The 17,171-nt window shown below is 39.8% G+C and overlaps 1 protein-coding gene across 2 annotated transcripts in view; it reads right to left on the bottom strand.

The window, feature by feature from the left end:
- PRDM10 (PR domain containing 10) overlaps window positions 1-17,171 on the bottom strand; it is a 136,922-nt gene that overhangs the window by 95,460 nt on the left and 24,291 nt on the right. The window lies entirely within an intron of this gene.

Here is a 17,171-nt window from a genome sequence, read left to right as displayed (position 1 = left end):
CAGCCCCACCCTTGGGCACAGTTAAGCTTGAAGCCTGTTTCCATGCCTGACCTGCTGAGAGGTCTGTCCTGTTTCCTATGAGACCCCAACTCTGGTATCACAAGTTTTTCAGTTGCTTATGTGTAGGGAAGGTTTCGGGTTGGGGTGTGTATGTGAAAGAAGGAGGGAGGGTGAGAGGAAAAGGAATGATAGGGGTTGGAGAGGAGGAAGGGAGAATTAATCAGACAATGCTCAGAGAAGGGCCACAACCACTGGGCCGCCTCCACACAGACACACAATTCCATCTTCACTCAGTAAGAAAACCAAGTATCTGGTACAATACTTGGCTGGGAAAGTCACTTGATTAAAAGCCTACTTTTAACACTGTGGAGAGATTTTTATGTAAGAATGAGAAATGAGAGATTCTTACATGTTTAATCACACTAATGTTACACTGAAACCAAGGCAAGGTTTGGGTTACAAACTGGGTGAATGCTACCTCACCAAATACACTGACAGTAAATAAATGGTACTTTTTTTTTTACTTCATTTAAATTTTATTTTGAATAGCATCAATCAAAAAATATTTCATAAGGTTATTTACAATGTTAAATGTACAATTATGAATGTATGCCTTTCTGACAACAGGGTACCATTCTTGAGCAGCAATATGCTTTTAAAAATATAAAGATGTATTATCATTTTTTTATATAAAGGTATTTTAAAAAACCCAAGGTCTTAGGGAATTCACAAATCATAACAGAAAACTGCTGTTTTATTAATTTAATGTGTACATAATCACCAATTTTAATACATTAAAAATAGGTGTAAATGCCCACAGACTATACAAAAATTAACACCCCACTTATTTATTAAAAGTTTCCAACCACCTCCCACCATAAATAGACAAAAATAAAACAAACATAAACCATGTTCAGATAGGTCAAATTGCATGCATGCATGAAATTTTTGAAGTATTTCCTAAAGCTTGAATTTTGTTGTTCTCTGGATAGCTGGATGTGGAACAGACTACAGAAGCATAGTGACAGATTATCTACCAGGCTTTGAAAACTGTGCAGTATGTACATAAACATGGGAAACAAAATAAATAAGAGTAGAAACGGCAACAGTTTTCTTTAAATGCAAGTGCAATTTGGAAAGCATTCAAATTTAAGAATTTTAAAACTAATATAAAAAGTATTTTTTTGTTGTTAACTTGGCCACTTTTATTCAAGCATTATTTGCAGCACTGCTTTACAGCAGTTGGTGCTATTAAGATAGAAAACATATAGTTAGTTACCACTATTTATATTTGGGGGGAGGGAACCCAACCAACTTTAAACAACCCTGAGGAAGACACACATTGAAAAATCTTGTTATTTAAATAAATGGTACTTTTAAAAAGTCTCATCTCCTAAATAAGTGCTAAAAGGCTAAACTAGGTAAAGGAGCATAGCTCACCTTGGAACTGCATCCTCTTGCCCCTCCAGATACACTTCTATTGCCTTAAATGCTATTCTGTATTAACGTCTGGTGACTGCAAACCCTCTCCTGTGATAAGACATTGTTCTCTGTGGATCAATGTCCTTAAAACCTTATCTAAATTGAGACCAGGCTGAATCAGTTCTTGCAGCATGTACAGAAACACCACTCATGACTGAGAGCTGGCCTTTCCAAGCAAGAAGTAAAGCTCTCTACCACAGAAATCAATCCAGAGAACCTTGCTAGACAACATGTGTGCAGCATTCCATGCTAAGTCATGTCTCTTGACCCAGAGCCTCTGCAACAATATTCATCATGGAGAACCAACTGTGTGTGCACTTCAAAACTCCTCTGATATGGGCCATTTTCTGGAATTTTTCACCTTCCCTTATGAATAAAAATGAAACTCCTCACTTAAATCTTATTATGTCCAGTGAGTCATGGCAGTTTAAATCCACCAGCACCTCCACAGAAGAAGGGTGGGCAATCTCCTCTCATGGAATTTACAGCCTTTGAAATCCCACTGGAGGATCCACTATGAATCAGTTCAACTTGACAGCTATGTGTTTGAGGTTTTTCTGAGTTGAATGAGTCATGGGCTGGCTTCATTCCTCCTCATCTTCCTTTGCAAAGTAGTTTCGCTTTGTATTTTCCCCAATAAACCTTTCTCCATGCTTGCACAGAAAAGCCTGGACTCCTGTTTTACTAGCAGGAAGAAGAATCCAAGCTTAAGGATACACTGGAGATATTTTCTTGGAAAACATATTTAAAGGATACTTGGCAAAAAGTACACTACCCTGAACCATTTTAAGTCCAAGCTTATTCCTACTGCTCAACCAAACCACAGTGCTTTGGTGGCATAGTATGTAGTATGTTATACTATTAACTGAAAGGTTAGCAGTTCAAATCCACCAGCTGCTCTGAAGAAGAATGATGGGCAAGCTCCTCTCATTAATTTATAGCCTCAGAAAGCTGATGGAGGCTTGCCTTGAGTCAGAATCAACTTGGCAGCAGTGGGTAGACTAAAACTACAAGCCAAATGAAGGCCATGTCTCTTTTTCTAGTCAATAGCACGTCAAGTTTTTAAAAAGCTCTTGCTGCACAGTCCACAGGAAGCTGCGCTGCTAATCCAAAGGTGGCACTTTTCTCATAGTTCAAATTCATCAGCAGCTCCAGGAAAGAAAAATGGACAATTTTCTGTGAGAGTTACAGGAGGTAGTTTAGTAACCTGTCCAGTGCTGAAACACTCAACTTCCAGATAGCAAATAAATTCCGTTATTTCAAATAACACACTGCGAAGGGTCAAGGACTGCAGCCTTCAGTATGGACTAAGGCTCAACGTCAAGAAGACAAAGATTCTCGCCACTGGACCAATTGGCAGCGTCAGGATGGATGATGAAGAGATTGAGAGTGTTCACAGCTTCACTTTGCTCGGCTCCACAGTTAACACTCTTGGTACCAGCAGTCAGGAAATCAAAAAGCGTATCGCGATGGGAAAGTCTGCCATTAGGGACCTCTCAAACGTACTCAGGAGCAAGAGTGTCTCTCTGGAGACTAAGGTGCGCCTGATACAGGTCATGGTATTTGCAATCGCTTGTTATGCATCAGAGAGTTGGACAATGACTAGGGAGGACAGAAGGAGAGTGGATGCCTTTGAGCTGTGGTGCTGGAGAAGGGTACTGAATGTACCCTGGACTGCCAGAAAAACAAACAGATCCATCTTGGAGAGGATTAAACCAAGCTGCTCCTTGGAGGCAAGGATTCTGGGGCTTCGTCTGACATACTTTGGACATGTTGCCAGGAGGGACGGGTCCTTGGAGAGGGACATCATGCTTGGGAGGGTGGAGGGACAGCGCAGGAGGGGAAGACCCTCTATGAGATGGATTGATTCGGTGACTGGGGTAATCGGGATGGGTGTGTCAGAGGCGGTGCGGTTGGCGCAGGATAGAGCAGGGTTTAGAGCTGTTGTGCATAGGGTCGCTATGAGTCGGAAACGACTCGATGGCACATAACAACAACAACAACAACAACATTTCATTCTGCATTTACTTCATCGAGACTTGTGCATGGTATTCTATCTCTTTCACTCAAAGCCTCTTAGTTCTACATAAGAGGACATAATCCTGGGAGCTGCTTCCACTTCAATGAGAACAGAAGAAACTGCCTACTGAGAGTGAGAACTCAAAGAGGGAGAGAGTGGGGCTTCCGGCAACACGCCTGCTATCCCACTTCCCCTGCCCCCTCAGACGAATTCTGCAATGTTGGGCTAATCTCACGAGCTCAGTATATACCACTCTTCCCTAGAGCCACTTAAATGTTGTGTTGATGGAAGCCATCACACACTGAACAAACCAAAGCCATCCGTCACCACTATGCTTCATCAATTCTTTATCTCTTTGCTGGCCCAAACAGTGAAAGAACGAATGCAGTAAAGCTATAATATGTTATTTTCCCAACAGACAGAGCTAGGAAACTGTGGTGAGGACAAGTGACTGGTGGCCTACCACCATGCTGGGAAAGCTGACACTGAAATAGGACCAGGATCCCCTCCTCCCAGACAGCTAACAGTGAAACTGGACCAGGACCCTCCCCCCTGAAAGCTGACAGTGATATGGGATCAGGACCCTGCCCCTCCCCGGAAAGCTGACAGTGAAATGGGATCAGGACCTCCCCATCTTGGAACGCTCTTTAAAAAACATGGCTATGAAAAGAGCTAGAACACTTAGTGCCTGGGGCAACGTGGATGAAGCAGAAATTGAATATATACCAGAACAATGAAATGCTGCTGAAAAGCAACAATGAGGGGAAATACATTTTTCAAAAGAAATAAAAGGAGCAAAGAAAATCAATTACATTGATTTCTATATAAGAATTATACATTTCTCGATAATATATATATAAGGGAGTCTTGGCGGCCTAGAGGGAAAGGAGTTGTGTTACCAACCCCAAGGCCAGTGGTTCAAATCCACCAGCACAACACAGGAGAACAATGGATAATCTCCTCCTATGTGATTTAATGGCAATGAGTTTATTTAATGTGTGTGTGTACCAATTATACAGGCGGGGGGAGGGGGAAGGGGCCAATGTGGGCAAATCTAACCTTTATGCTAACTTAATGGTAAGGATCAGCACAAATCCATTCCCACCTGGAAAGAGACCCAGCCTCTACCTTCCCAAACTTCAATTATCCTCATGGGTTCTCTCTCTGAGCCTAACCACCGAGAGTCAGGTCAAACCACATGTTAGCAAAACTGACCTTTCTCTTTTGCCCAGTGACTCAAGAACTCGATCTTCACATGTTATAAAGATGCTGTCTTTCAGATCACCAAAGAAATCTCTCTCTGCTGGATCACTGCCACTCTGGATTTTCAGCTGAGAACTTGTAGAAAAGTATATGGAGACTACCTATATGTCCTTACCCACCAACTGTAACCAGGAAGAGTACAATTGAAGAGACACCTGAAGCAGTCTGAGGGTCACTGGGGGCCCCAGCACAGGGTCTCCACTGTCTCCAGAGACACTCCAGCCTCTCCTGTGCATGAGAGCTCACCATACACAAGGTTCCTCAAACATCCAAACACAGGACTATAACCAAGACCAGAGCCTTGCTGCATATACATCACTGATTGGATAAATTGATATGCATAACTGATTACTTTATGCCTTACTTCCTGGGGTTAGTCGCCAATTGTTCTGTATAGTCTCATTTATTCTTAGGTGCTCCCTGGAGATCTGACATAATAGTTTCTTAAATGGCTAGAGAATTGCATAGATTATTTTCAGGAACCATCATTAAAGGTCAAATCATGCTCTTAACCCTACTACAGACTCCAACCAAGATATATATGGTAGGCAGGCCTTAACTTGTTTAAAGAATACTCAGTTCAAATTGTTGTGACATTGAATGAGTGTCACCCATATACTGAAACTCCTTTGCGGTAACATGATTGCTAAACTATAGAGATAAAATACAAACTCTAGCTTGGCGCTGCTTGGAAGGCATCAGAAGAGGTAAACATCTTATAGCTCTTGAATATCTGAACAAGAAGAGAGCCAGGCATGTTCCTGAGGCCAACTGGCATGACAACAAATAATGATGTTGGATAAGTAACTCAAGCCAATATGACCTAGAGGAACAAAAGAGTAAGAAAAAATATTTCAAATGTATGCTTTCTGTCATGGACAATGAAACACAGAGAAAATGAAAAATACCTGTTAAAATGTATAGTATATTTTTTCCCAATACTATTATTATTCTAAAATTATAATAATGAATTTCAGGACACAATTAATCTGAGAAGGAAAACATGAAACCACCCTGGACACAGCCATCATGACAGACTGCCTCTTGATTCCTACTGAGACCAATTACCAGTGCAGCATATTTTCTTCTCAGTGTGGGGCAAGTCACACATGTTCACTTTCAGAAACAAAGAGAACACGGAACCTCGATGTTTGGGGAATATATCACCAAAAGGACCAGTGACTTCATACATGAGAAATGGTGAATTAAAAAAAGGCTTCAGACAAATGTTGTTGCCACTAAAAAAATTGAAAACAGGAACATTTTTGCTAACACACATACACACAAGGAAAACACAACCATTATCTGTGTTAAAGCAGCACTCCAAATTTCTACCCAGAATTCTCCCAGCTCACCAAATAAATGGACATACACTGAGGTGTTACAGCTGAAAATAAAGCAGGCTGTGTGGTGTTTCTTCACCAGGGGCGATAAGCTGGTCATTACAAAGCTGTACAAGGATGGTTTACAGAGATATCTGAGTATAAATTTCTCTTTGTTCAAAACATAAAACAAGCAAATTTCTTTGAGAGATTGGAAAAACATTATGAAGGAGTACAGAAGAACCTGATGCATGGCATAAAGAGAGGCTCCTGTCAAACTGCAGGCAGGCTCCCTCTTCTGCTCTTCACTGCTTCCTCCGAAGGGAGCCCTGGTGGAGACCCGCACTGCTGGAGAACTGCGCTGCTGGAGACCTGCGCTGCTAAATCCAAAGGATGGGCACCTCCCTGGTGGTTCGAATTCACCAGTGGTTCTGCAGGCAAAAGATCAGCAACCTCCTCCCATGCTAATTTACAGCCTCAAAAACCTGCTGGAAGGTCAGCTATGAGACAATCCTAACTCACAGCAAGGAGTATGTGAATAGCCTGGTCTAAGCTGACCTTTGCAAGTCACCAAGGCACAAACCTGAGGAAGCCTTGTAGCACTTCTCCTTCCCTCCCACTTGAAGCATGCACACAGAAAGAGAGTTCCTCAGGGTGGTGTTCTGTGTTGTGAGGTGCCATCAAGTCAAGTACAACTCATAGCAACCCTATGAAAAACAGATTTGAACCCGGTTCTATCCTATGCCATCCTCATCATTTTAGACATATTCGAGTACTCCTCAGAACATCTAGAGATGAGTAAGATTTTAACCAATTCAAACACCAAGAAAACTTCCTCTCTCTGTACTGATTTCATGAAACCTCACAAAGTGCTGGCTAATGTAGGTGCTATTTTCTGCTTTCAGAAAGTGGAAAGGACTTGAAGCATTTGTTGAGTAAGATCAAAGAATACAGCCTAGAATATGGATTACATCTCAACTTTAAGAAAACAAAAATCTTCATTATCAGACCAATAGGCAACATTGTGAAAGTTGGATATAAGTTTCAAAGATTTCATTTTACTTGGAACCACAACCAACACCTCCAGTAACAGCAGTCAAGATAATAAAAAATACAGGTTGCACTGGGAAAAATCTATCAAAGACCTCTCTAGAGTGCCAAATAGCAAGGATGTCAGTTTAAAGAATAATGTGCACATGATCCAAGCCATGGTATTTTCAATTCTTTCTATCTGAAGGTTGGTCAATGAATAAGAATGACAGAAAAAGAATCAATGTCTTTAAATTGTGGTGTTGGAGAAGAGTACTGGATCCCACGGACTTCCAAAAGAACAAACAAATCTATCCTGGAGAAAGTGCAAGCAGGGTGCTCCTTGGAAGCAAGGATGGTGAAACTTTTTTTTTTTTTTAGGATGGTGAAACTTTGTCTTATACATGCTGGGTATGTTGTCAGAAGGGGCCCCTTCTTGGAAAAAGACATCAGGCGGGGAAAGGTTGTGGGTCAATGAAGGAGAGGAAGGCCCTCAATGAGATGGGTTGACTCAGTGACTGTAACAATGGGCTCAAGCATAACAGAGACTGTAAGGATTACACAGTTTCAGATCTGTCATTCACAGTGTCACCATGGGTTGGACTTGTACTGACACCAAGTAACAAACACCATCCACAGAGCCCTTTACTTTAAAGGAAACTCCAGTCTGCTCACTGATACTACTTCTTGTCAGCAAAGAGGTCAGTGGTGTAGACACACCCAGGATTCGGGATCAGGCTTCTCAAAACAGTCTTCAGGTAAACAACCTCCAATTTTAAACTCCTTTTTATATACTGAGAGCTCTGAGGCTACTGAAGGTCCTGTATTTGTTTCATCCTCGTTTTGTTTTTTCTTATCTATTTTCAATACTAGTTTTGCAAGAACTTTTGCCAAAGTTTATCTCTGCTATTGCCAGTGATGTGATGTCCTGGTTCTATCATTAGAGTTTTTGTGCCTCCACAATAGTGTGAGGTCCACGCAAATAACTGTCTCAGAAGTTTGCAAATTTGTAGCAAACCAAATATAAGCCACCAAATGAAAGGGTACAGGGAAACCCTAACAGGTGCTGGGTTGTGAAGAAGGTTAGAGGCCCCGGGGGCAGGACAGTTAAGCCACTCCAGAGGAGGCATAGAAGGATTGAGCTTCCCAATGGCCTCTGACTCCCAAGCACACAAGGTTTAAGAAATACATGTCCAAGAGTTGCATGCTTCCTGTCATATTTTATTGAGTCTGAGAGTCCTGAACTTGGAATAAACTTGCTCTGAAAATGGGGAAAGCCATGCTTGGGGTAATGGCAGAGCTCCCTGATGGAACCCTTTTCATATAAACCAGCACTTGTGATTTGGCCATTTTCCTGTCAATCTCATCAAGGACAAGTATGGAAAAGAAAAAATGTGGCTTCTTTGGAGTTCTCGTCACCAAGGTAGTAGAATTTGTCTTCTTGTCAGTTACTGTCTGAATGACAACAGCTGAGCAGCTAAAAGCCTGCTCCGAGCTGGCACTTCTGAAGGCCACCCCAATGTGCATGCTGGGGGTCCTTTCTAACTTGAAAACAGTGATTTTCAAATAACAGACTAGGGTTCTAGCTGCAGAATGAAGCAAATTTTAAAAATGCAAAATGGGTTTTGGAATATTATTGAGAAGGAATCTCAGAGGATCCACTCCCCACTGGGATGCTATCTGACTCTGGAAAGCCCAAGTTCCAACTTAACTCTTATTATCCCTGATAAATGGTCCTGAATTTCTTCATACAACGTCACGGGTTTGGAGTTTGTACTTTAAATACTCTAGAAAACATTCACAGTTTCAATGATTACACTAGGAAAACTAGTTCCCATTTGTGACTTTTCCTTCCCCTTGCAATGTCTATGTTGTATGACTGAGTTTAGGCAACTCTCGTGGCCTAGTGGCAAGGAGCGGTGCTACAATCCCAAAGGCATGTGGTTCAAATCTATCAGCTACTCCAAGGAGAAAGATAAGCAGTCTCATCTCAGGCAATTTATTGCCTCTGAAAAACTCAGCAGAGGATCAGCTATGAATCTGTTCTGACTCAAATGTACACAACAACAACAACAATGGCCAAGTATAGGCCAGGGTTGTGAGTGGCCTCACACAGACGAAAATGCACACCATTTTCCTGTTGCTGAAGTTTTGATCTTATCCCATGAATTTCTCATGAATTAGTCTTTTAATTCTTTTGAATCTTATAAGTCAAGCTTGTAGCAGCTGATTAAAAAAATTTTCTATATATTGTTCCATTTGCAAAGTATATTATAAAACCATAATGAATTGTTTTGTTTGGGTTTTTTATTGATATAACAAGACCTTTAAAGAGAGCTATTCTAAATGGTGCAACCCCTGTGGAAAGCAGTATGGCGCTTTCTCAAAAAGTTGCAAATAGAGATACCATTTGACCCAGCAATTCCACTACTGGGAATATACCCTGAAGAGACCATAGCTGACATCCAAGCAGATATATGCACACCCATGTTTATTGCAGCTTTGTTTACAATAGCAAGGAGTTGGAAACAACCTAAGTGCCCATCAACAAACGAATGGCTAGAGAAGCTGTGGTATATTCGCACAATGGAATACTATGCTGCATTAAAAAACAAGGAACTCATGCAATATTATTCAAAATGGTTGACTCTGGAGAACATTATGCTGAGTGAAATATCCCAGTCACAAAAGGACAAATATTACATGATGCCACTGTTATAGAATGGGACCGTCCTTGGGGTTGGGGAGAGACTGAGTAAGATGGGTTCAATAATGTATACTGCACTGAAACAGAGGAGGGAGAGAACCGTTTAAAAGAGAGATATAACTGGGTATCTCTGTCATCACAGGAGACTAGAGCGAGGGCTACATGGTGGAGGGAACCTGGGGGAGGGTTTGTAAAACAATGAAAGAATCTTTTCTTTTACTTTTCCATAATTTTTGGACTCATGTACTTATAACTTGTTAGTCAAATTTGTGTCTTCTAGGTTGCAACACCCCCATGATACATCTTCAAGGATATGAACATGTACGGCCAAGCACAATCAATAAGAGTGCATCTAAATTCCAAAATCAATCTCCATAATAGTCTATGTGTTTCCTACTGCCAAAGGGGCCCTTTAGAGTAGTGAGAGAAGATCTTCACCTTGAAACCCACAGCGTCCCTTTTCAGCAGGAAGTAGCTAAGAGAATACGCCATCCCCTTTTCCTTATGACTCAGGGTGAAGTCTCTCTCAGGGAGGAGTGATAGGGATGGCAAAGGACACACTGACAAAGAAGATTAATCAGAACTGGCTTTGACAAGCACTGTGGCATTTGGACAAGAACAAACTGGGAGGAGGGTAGAGAGAATAGTGCAACAATGAATGAGTGGAAGCCCAAAATCTCTGTAAATATTTATGAAAATTAATAAAATATAATTACAGAAAAAAAATAAATAGCCTGTTGAACAGTTCCAATGAAGCATGGCAATACAAATTCAAAACAACTCATAGCTGATTAGTTGGGATCGACTCATAGTTGACCCTCCAGTGGGATTTCATAGGCTGCAAATTACATGGGAGAACATTGTCCATCTTTCTACGTTAGAGAAGGTGTGCCTTTGGATTGGCAGAACAACTCCTACTCACTAAACCACTGAAATTCTCTACTGGAATTAACATGGTTCTAAAAATATGGAAACAGGGTTAAAAAGATAATATTTTTCTCAAAATAATTATTCTCATTAGTTTAATAAGAATTTAAAAGTTTCACAGTCCTAACATTCCCAGGAATTAACAGAAGTGTATTTATTTCAACAAAGGTTTTGTTTTGTGTTATGCTGTAAAGTTTCTTAAAATTTTTATAAGTAATTTGGACACATACTACATGAAATGTATCTTATTTGGAGGTGGGGGGATAGCATTTGTCATTAACAGAACTAGTTCCAGAAAAACAACATTGTCTTCTGTGTTTCAGATTACTTAGGTCAATTTAAATATAGATGATCTGAGATTAAATTCAGATGATCTGAGATTGTACAAATTCTCTTGATAAAGAAGAAAAGGTTGGGGCAGAATCTCTCCTCAGAGCTCTACCTGCAGATTGCCTATGTAGCCCAAGAGACTGTTTTGAAAACAATTAAGTGGTCTTTTTAAATCATTTCTTAAAGATAAAAAATTATTTTGTAACTAGTTATTTTTCAAATTTGTAGGACTAGCTCTGCTACAGTTTGAAGCTACTTGCCTACAGAAGGAAAAAGACAGCAATCTCCTCCCCTGCTATTCACACTCCAACATGAAGCACAGGGGCAACTAGGAGTTGCTTCTGTCTCAGGAAAGCAGTAAGTCTGAGGCGTTTGTTGGGTTTTTGTTCTTTGTTTTTCAGTTTAAGTTAGGTTTAAAAATAGTATTGTTGTTGTTTAGAACTGTAAAGTCAGAACTGACCCACAGCTGACCTTCCTGTGGGTTTTCACAGGCAGTTAATTGCATGGGAAGAGACTACCTATCCTCCTCCCAGGGAGCAGCAGGTAGCTTCAAACTGCATGCCTTAGGAATTACAGTGCAGCTTCTTACCACTAGGCCATCAGATCATTATTATTGTTTCTGTAATAATTAACTGATCTGCATAGCAGGTTCATCATGGAGAGGATGAAACTAAGTTGCTCCTTGGAGGCAAAGATTTTAAAATGTCATCTAACATATTTTGGGCATGTTGCAAGGAGGGACCAGTCCGTGGAGAGGGACATGCTTGGAAGGGTGGAGGGACAGCACAATAGAGGAAGACCTTGGATGAGATGGATTGAGTCTGTGAATGTGGTAATGGAAGTAGGTGTGTCAGAGACAGTAAGGTTGGCTCAGGATAAAGCAAGGTTCAGAGTTCTTAATACATAGGGTTGCCAGGAGTCATAAGGACTTTAGGGCACATAAAAAAACAATAATAAACTGAATAATATGAAACTATTATATGGAGTTTATATATGTAACTATGTTATAAAAATTTATATGTTTTGCATTTTTGCTCTAGCACACCTACTTAACACCAGAGCTCCTGAACTTTTTAAAAAATAATTTTAATGAACATTTACAGAGAATTTGGATTTCCATTCATTCATTGCTGCACTTCTCTACCCGCCTAGCCCTCTCCCCGCACCCCCCAGTAGTTTTAAGATGTTGTCTCTCAAATAACTATTATGTGGTGGCTTGTTTGTATCAGAAATTATTTAAGCCTTTTCTAGATTTTTGTTTGACTTTATTTCAGATGTTTTATTTATGAACTCTGCTTCAGGCATGCAGGTCACAGAAGTTTTCCTTGTTAGGGGACAAATGTAAGAACAAGGTCAGTGACAAACATTCCAAATCACACTGGTTACAAGTAGCTAAAACGACCATTAAAATCTATTCTGAGTTGCTGACTAAGAAAGGAACTTTCAGATGCTTCTGTGGTGCCTACCTGACATTGTCATAAAAATAATGTGGAGAGGTGAGAATTCTCATACACTGTTGGTGAGGCTGTAAAATGGTACAACCACTATGGAAGGCAGTTTGGCATTCCCTAAAAAAGTTGAACATAGAAACTCCATATGATCTAGCTATTCCACTATTAGGAATATACTCTAAGGAAATTAGAACTGAGACACAAATCGAGATCTGTACACCAATGTTCATAACAGCATTATTCACCATCACAAGACCATGAAAACAACCCAAATATTCAGCCACAACTCAATAGATTGAGAAATTGTGGTACATTCACACAATGGAATACTATGCAGCACTCAAGAGCAACAATTTCAAAATATGTTACATAACTTGGGAGAGAATGGAGAACAGTATGCTCAGTGAACGCATATCATAAGGACTAATACTGAATAAGTCTTATTGTAAAAAATAGAAGGAGAACTAGTAAAACATATATGGGGACTCAAGGGGTAAAGGGGTGGGAGCAGAGGGGAGAGGATAGGTACAGGGGCAAAATCATAGGGTCTCACAATTTGGTGGGTGGAGGGGGAGTAAAGGAAATGGGAAAGAGTCCAATGATGATTAATTTTATAAAACATAATGACAATTTTATAAAACATGCATGCAAATGATTGTATGAAACAAAATGTGAATGAAAACTAGTATGAAACACAATATATATGAACTTTGTAAGAAAATCAATATAAATAATAAATAGATAACAAAGATGCCTTTACTGCTACAGTAATTAACAATATCCACAGTGCTTCTGTAGCAAAAATACCTTTCAGAACTATTATAATTATGTGCCTGTTTATGACCAACAGTGAATTAGGATTTGTACCTTATTTTTGACTAATGGTCCCTGAACAAGTCATTACCCAAAAACTACAAAAATGCTAATCACTGAAGCTAGAAATTATTCTGTAGTGACTTGGTTTCTGTGACAGTTAAGGTTGGATGTCAACCTGGATTCTCAATATTCTCTGCTTTGGCAATTTTTATATAGCCATTTCCTTGATGAGATCAACTATAATATAATCACTACGATGATGAGATTTGCTATAAGCAGTCAACCATTTGAAAGGGTATTGCTTCAGGGGTGTGGTATATATCAAATATACATGGACTTTCTTGCAAAGTACTCCTGCTTTATGATAAATGGCGATCCTGCAATTGAATCCCCATCTGAGCTCTGATTCTCTGGACTTGAGCTAGCATCCTGACATCTGACTTGCTGATCTTGGGTTGGTCAGTCCCTTCTACCCTGACATATAGCCCACTGGGACTTACCAGCCTCTACAAGCACTTGCCTTAAATTTCTCTCTTTTTCTTTGTGTGTGTGTGTGTGTGTGTGTGTGTAAAATACGGTCTTTTCAATCCTTTGCTATGCATCTGAAAACTGGACAGTGAATAAGGATGACAGAAGGAGAATCAATGACTTTGAATCAATGACTTTGAGATTTATTACTGAAGAACAGTACTGAATATTCCATGGACTGCCAAGAGAACAAACAAGTATGTCTTGGAGAAAATGCAGCCAGAGTGGTCTTTGAAGGCAAGGACAACAAAGCTTCATCACATATACACTAGGCATGTTGGAGGAGAGGCTATTCCTTGGAAAGGGACATCATTCTTGGGAAGGTGAAGAGTCAGCAAAAGAGAGAAAGACCTTAATGAGGTCTAACAGGCTTATGGCAGCAATGGACTCAAGTATGTCAGAAATTATAAAGATAACTCATGGCACAGGATAGGACAGGGTTCAGATCTATTGTTTGTAGGGTCACTATGAGTCGTATTTGACTTGATGACACCTGACAACAATAGATATAAATATACAGATATAGGTATATACAGATATATAACATTAATATATATTGATATAATATTATCTATGATAGGACCTTGCTCTATTTTGTCATTCTCATGATCTCATAAATATATGACATAATATTAATATAGTATTTTATATATATAACATATATAGCATATACATATATATATATACATATATATAAACTTGCTCTATCTTGCACCATCATGATCTCTCTCATATTCAAGGCCACTGTAGCAGTCACTCCGCCAATCCAAGTTATTGAGTGAATTCCATTCTTTCTTCAGCCATCTACTTTCCACAACATTATGACTCTCTCAAAGGTCTGGTTCCTCTTAAGAATATGCCCAAAGTAAGGGAGATGGAGTCTCACCCTCCTTGCCTCTAAGTAGTACTCTGGCTCTATTTCCTTCAAGACAGATTTGTTTGTTCTTTTGAGAATCCATAGGATATTCAGTACTAGTTCTAACTACTCCTCTTCGGTCTATGTGGAGATTTCACATGTTCACAATTAAGTGTTCTGGGATTCTCATTCGTCTCAATGTTCTCCATAATTTGTTATGATCCACACAGTCATATCCCTTCACATACTCAATATAACACAAATAAATATCTTTCTGGACTTGCCTGTTTTCTATCAAGATCCACCTGAAAACATTAATTATAGACCTTGTATCACATCCTCTACTGAATCTAGCTTCAATTTCCAGTAGTTCCTGATAAATGTACTGCTCCAAACATTTAAAAAATAATCTTCTACTTAGAAAACCCTAAAGACTCAGCAAGAAAACTACTGGACATATTTGACCAATTCAAAAAAGTGGCAGGATAAAAGATCAACATACAAAAATAAATTGGATTTCTCTACAGTGACAAAGAAATACAGAGGTGAAGCTAAGAAAAATAATACTCATCACCATATCTAATCACAAGATTAAATACCTGGGAATAAATCTAACTAGAAATACAAAGGATCTATTCAAAGAAAATTGCAAAACAAAAAGACAGATGCTCTGCTGGAGAAGGAGGGGCAATCTCCTCCTGGACCTGTCAGATCAGATTTGACAGTATACACACACACAAAATAATAAAACATAATAAAAAGAAAGTAAAAAAAAACAAACAAAAAGAGACATGGTGAAATGGAAGAATATCCCTTGCCCACAGATAGGAAGACTCAATATTGTGAAAATGATAATACTACCAAAGGAAATCTACACATTTAACACAATCCCAATACAACTATTAATTCCATCCTTAAAAAGGATGGAAAAAGCAATCTCCAATTTCATTTGGAATGGAAAGAGATGCTGAATAAACAAAGCAGTCCTTAAAAGAGAAACAAGTTAGGAAGCATCTTACTCCCTGATTTCAAATCCTACTACACTGCCGTGGTGAAGACAGCGTGGTACTGATACAATGACAAACACATAGATCAACGGAATAGAATTGAGAACTCAGAAATCAGCCCATCTACCTTTGTTCAACTGATTTTTGACAAGGAGATGAAATCAGTAGGGAAATGACAGCCTTTTTAACAAATGGTGTTGGCAAAATTGGAAAAAGATCTGCAGAAAACTCAAGCAAGACCCACACCTCACTTTATACACAAAAACCAACTCAAGGTGAATCAAGGACCCAGGACTAAAACCAAGGACAATAACCTTCATTAGAGAAGAGCTGAGAAGAACACCAGAAGCTCTAACCCACAACATAAACAGTCTTCCAAGCATCCTGAAAAACCTACAACCAGGAAAGGATAAAATAGATGAACGGGACATTCTAAGAATCAAATCCTATGCCCATCTAAAAACTTCTCCAACAGGGTAAAAAAGAAAGCCACAGACTGAGAAAAGGTATTCGGTAATGACATGTCTGATAAGGGACTTAATTCTCAAATTTAGAGAATACTTGAGCACTACAAGAAGATAAAGGTAAACAATCCAATTGCAAAATGGGCACCGGATACGAACAGACACTTCACCAAAGAAGACATTCAGATGGCAAACAAACACATGAAGAAATGTTCACAATCCCTCGCTCTAAGACAGATGCAAATCAAAACAACTATGAAATATCATCTCACTCCAGTAAGAATAGCAAATTCAACAGAGCAGCAAACAACAAATGCTGGCAAGGCTGCAGAGAAACTGGAACCCTTACTCACTGTTGGTGGGAGTGTAAAATGGTGCAACGACTATGGAAAGCACTATAGTACTTTCTCAAAAAGTTGGAAATAGAAATGCCATTTGATTCAGCAATTCCACTACTGGAAATATGTTGTTGTTGTTATGTGACATCAAGTTGCTTGCGACTCATAGCGACCCTATGTACAACAGCCCTAAACTCTGCTCTGTCCTGTGCCAATCTCACTGTCTCTGACACACCCATCTCGATTACCCCAGTCACTGAATCAATGCGCCTCATAGAGGGCCTTCCCCTCCTGTGCTGTCCCTCTACACTACCAAGCATGATGTCCCTCTCCAAGGGCCGGTGCCTCCTTACAACATGTCCAAAGTCTGTTAGACAGAGCTTCAGAATCCTTTCCTCAAGGGAGTTGTCAGTTTAATCCTTTCCAGGATGAATCTGCTTTCCTAGCAGTCCATGGTACCCTCAATACTCTTCTCCAGCACCACAGCTCAAAGGCATCAATTCTCCCTCTATCCTCCTTAGTCATTGTCCAACTATGATGCATAACAAGTGATAGCAAAGACCATGGCCTGTATCAGACACACCTTAGTCTCCAGAGAGACACCATTGCTCTTCAGTACTTTGGAGAGGTC

This window comes from Elephantulus edwardii, unplaced genomic scaffold (assembly GCF_000299155.1).
Source record: "Elephantulus edwardii isolate Elephantulus edwardi_28Jun2011 unplaced genomic scaffold, EleEdw1.0 scaffold00341, whole genome shotgun sequence".
Classification (NCBI taxonomy): Eukaryota; Metazoa; Chordata; class Mammalia; order Macroscelidea; family Macroscelididae; genus Elephantulus; species Elephantulus edwardii.
This window is presented reverse-complemented; position numbering and strand designations above follow the sequence as displayed.